The sequence below is a fragment of the Arachis hypogaea genome, chromosome 19, assembly GCF_003086295.3.
Source record: "Arachis hypogaea cultivar Tifrunner chromosome 19, arahy.Tifrunner.gnm2.J5K5, whole genome shotgun sequence".
Classification (NCBI taxonomy): Eukaryota; Viridiplantae; Streptophyta; class Magnoliopsida; order Fabales; family Fabaceae; genus Arachis; species Arachis hypogaea.
Window position 1 is genome coordinate 130,915,789 of NC_092054.1, and position 4,160 is coordinate 130,919,948.

Here is a 4,160-nt window from a genome sequence, read left to right on the forward strand (position 1 = left end):
ATCATTTGTGCGAAAGGCATACGTCCAGCGCCACTCCTGCGCAACTCTCTGTCAATATTTAATCTTCACGCACACTTGATTGACGCGTTCACGTCAATGATGTTTACGCGTCGTGTGCCTCCCTTTTTTTTTTAAAGAAATATAGCTTGAGGTGTTCGGTTCCTGAAAGAACATAGCTGCATGATCAGAAAATTAGTAAGAACTCAATAAAAATAAAACAAAATAACTAAGAAAACTACTACTATGAAAAATAGCTAAGGATATGAAATTATCGGGTTGCCTCCCGACAAGCGCTTCTTTATCGTCACCAGCTTGACGGTCAGCTCCTCTAAGGAGGAGGATCATAGGGGCTCAGCTCTTCACCTCTTACTTTGAACTTCTTTCCTGTGTCTCCATAACGTAGCTCAATATGCTCCAGAGAGAGGATTCTGATTACTGTATAAATCCATGCTGGATTGCTGGTCAACACCACCTTCATTCCTGGAGAGAAACCTTCAGTGGGGATCTTTTTGTTTCTCCATCCTCTGGGTATTTTTTTCTTTTTGGGGACCTCCTCCTTGGTGGATGATGCAGTTCCAACACCAAACATAGGTTTGATGTCAGGCGAAATTTTATCGGTTGTCACCACAGGAGGTTTGAGTTGCAAATTCTGCTGTGCATCATCAGGGGGTTCTTGAAGGTTTGGATTAATAAGCTCAGCCTGCATGCACCTCTCTTCTTCACCTGTTGAATGTACATCTTTGAAGACATGAAAGACCAGTTGCTCATTATGCACTCTAAGCACTAATTCACCCACTTCTACATCAATCAGAGCTCTTCCAGTGGCTAGGAATGGTCTTCCTAGAATTATAGAGGCATTCTCATCCTCCCCTGTATCAAGAATTACAAAATCTGCTGGAAAGAAGAACTTACCCACTTTGATCAAGATATTCTCCACTAATCCGTATGCAGGCTTCATAGATTTGTTTGCCATCTGTAATGCTATCTTTGTGGGTTGTGCCTCTTGGATCTGCAACTTCTTCATCACAGACAAGGGCATTAAATTGATGCTTGCTCCCAGATCACATAACACTTTCTCAAAGGTTGTGCTCCCAATGGTGCATGGAATTTGAAAGCTCTCTGGATCTGGCATCTTCTTTGGTAAGTTATTCTGAATGATGGCACTGCATTCTTTAGTCAGGACCACTGTCTCATCTCTCTTTAAGGGCTTCTTCTTTGACAACAGCTCCTTCATGAACTTGGCATAGAGAGGCATTTGTTCCAAAACCTCAGCAAAAGGAATATTTATTTCCAGCTTTCTGAAGACTTCCAAGAACTTTGAAAACTGTTTGTCCTTTGTCTCCTTTTGAAGTCTCTGAGGATATGGCATTTTAGGCTTGTACTCAGGAGCCTTTGGCAAAGTAGGATAAGTGTCAAGAGAGTCTGGTAATGGGTTGTCCGCACGCTTTGGAGGGGCGTGTTCTACTTCTTCCTTCTTCTCCTCTGGAGCTTCTTTTTCAACTAGCTCTTCATTGGCCTTAGTCTCAAAGCCAGCTACTCTACCACTTCTCAATTGAATACCCTTGCAATCTTCTCCTGGGTTCACCACTGTATCACCTTGAAATGTACTTGCAGACCTCTCAAGTATTTGCTTGCTCAGTTGGCCCACTAGCACCTCTAAGTTTCTAATAGAGGCTCTGGTTTCCTGTATAACTTGTGCTTCCGTACTTGCCACTTGTTCACTTATTACGGTGATAGCCTTGCATTCCTCTCTTGGATTTAGAATTGTGTTACCAGGAAGGCTATTAGTGGTCCTCTGATCAATTTCATTAACCTTTATGGCTAATTGACCCATTTGAATCTCCAGGTTCTTGATGGATGCTCTGGTTTCCTGTCTAAAACCTGTCAATATTGCTTCCAAATCATTGTTCTACTGGAAACCGCCCTGAGAACTATTGTTGAAGTTTTGAGGTCTCTGAGGTTGGTCCCTCCACCCAAAGTTTGGGTGATTTCTCCATCCCTGATTGTATGTCTTAGAATATGGATCATTGTTAGAATTTCTAGGACCACTCCCCATGTAATTCACCTGTTCATAAGAAGGTTGAGCATAATCATGATTATCATTTTGAACAAAATTACCTGCCATGTCATAGGAGATTTCTTGTGGTGAATTTTGTGTGTTGATAGCTGAGACTTACATGCCACCCATCTGTTGAGTAAGTAGATTTATTTGTTGAGACATCAGCTTGTTCTGAGCAAGAAGAGCATTAACAGCTTCTACTTCCAACACACCTCTCTTCTGAGGGGTCTCAGAGTTCACAGGATTCCTATTAGATGAGTATAAATATTGGTTGCTTGCAACCAATTCAATCAGCTCAATAGTCTCCTCTGGTGTCTTCTTCTTGTGTAGTGAACCGCCTGCAGAAGTGTCTAGGCTCATCTTGGACATCCCACCTAAGCCTTCATAAAAAATATCTAGTTGGGTCCACTTGGAGAACATGTCCGGAGGGCATTGCCTAGTCAGCAACTTGTATCTCTCCCAAGCTTCATAAAGAGTTTCACCCTCCTTCTGTCTAAAAGTCTGAACCTCCAACCTAAGCTTAGTCAGCTTCTTTGGTGGGAAAAATTTAGTGAGAAATTCAGTAACGACCTTTTCCCAAGTATTCAGACTCTCCTTTGGTTGGGAATATAGCCATAGCTTTGCTTTATCTCTCAGAGCAAACGGGAAAAGCATGAGTCTGTACACCTCTGGATTCACTCCATTTGTCTTCTGTAGAAAATCAGATATGAACTGATTTGGATCTTCATGAGGAAGTCCATGATACTGGCAATTTTGTTGCACTAAGGTGACCAATTGTGGCTTCAACTCAAAGTTGTTAGCATTTATAGGAGGCACCACAATACTTTTTCCATAAAGATCCGCAGTACGGGCAGAATAAGAGCCAAGCACTCTCCTCTGTTGATCATCCCCATTCGGATTTACCACATTGGCATTAGCATTATTATTTGCCATAGTGGATTCTGCAACCTTGCAAAGTCTTGCTTGTTGTAAACGTCGCCTGAAAGTTCTTTCAGGTTCAGGATCAAAGTCTAAGAGATGTTCTTTGTCTCTATTCCTGCGCATACACAAGCAGAAAACAAGAAAAAATGGGACTCTCTACGTCAGAGTGTAGAGAAGTCCCTGTGAGGTAACCTGTATAAAATAATAAAATAAAAATACTAAGTAAATAAATAAAAATTCAAAAATTTTAAAAATAAAAATAAACAGAAAAAATAAAAATAAATAGAAGACACCAAACTTAATTTCAGAAATTAAAAAAAATATTAGTGCTTTTTTTTTAATAAAATAAAACTAATAGAATATAAAAAGTTAAAAAAAAATAACAAAAAAAGAAACAAAATAAAACGGAAAAAAAATGAAACTGAAAAGAAAAATAAAAAATAAAAATGACAAGATTTAAATAAATAAAATAAAATAAAAAAATTCAAAAGGAAGTAAAACAATAAAGAAAACGGGGACAGGGGGAACGGGGAAAACAAGAGGAAATGTACGGAAATAAACAAAAATTAAAAATAAAAATTTATAATAATAAAATAAAACTAATTAAAATCAAAATGCCAAATCTAAGCAATCAAATAACTAATAGTTGTTAATCACTATCAATTCTTGGCAACGGCGCCAAAAATTTGGTGCGGTATTTACAACCACACTTACTAACCGGCAAGTGCACCGGGTCGTACCAAGTAATACCTTACGTGAGTAAGGGTCAATCCCACGAGGATTAATGGATTAAGCAACAATAGCGTTTGATAGGATTAGTTAGATAGACAGAAAATAGTATTGGAATGCAATATAAAAGACATTAAACAATATCAAAAATATTGAAGAAAGGCAAGTAAATACTTTGGAAAAAATATGGAGAAGATAGTTAAGATTTCAGAGTTATCTATTTTTCCGGATTAACTTTTCTTACTAACTAATTTAATTATGCAGGATTTAATTTATGGCAAACTGTATGTTACTAGACCCTAATTCCTTAGACCTTCCTAGTTTCCTCTAAAATTCATTAACTGCCAATTCCTTGGTCAATTAATTCCAATTAGAGGGTGATAATCAATTTCTAGTTTATATGCCACAAAAACTCTAATTATCCAAGAGGTAAAAGGATTATATGTCACGT

General features: G+C 38.2%; 1 non-coding gene across 1 annotated transcript; it reads left to right on the forward strand.

The window, feature by feature from the left end:
- Positions 1 to 2,474: 2,474 nt before the first annotated feature.
- On the forward strand, positions 2,475 to 2,581 carry LOC112781338 (small nucleolar RNA R71). Its single transcript, XR_003192121.1, has one exon. It is a non-coding gene; the product is annotated as a small nucleolar RNA R71 (small nucleolar RNA).
- Positions 2,582 to 4,160: the final 1,579 nt, after the last annotated feature.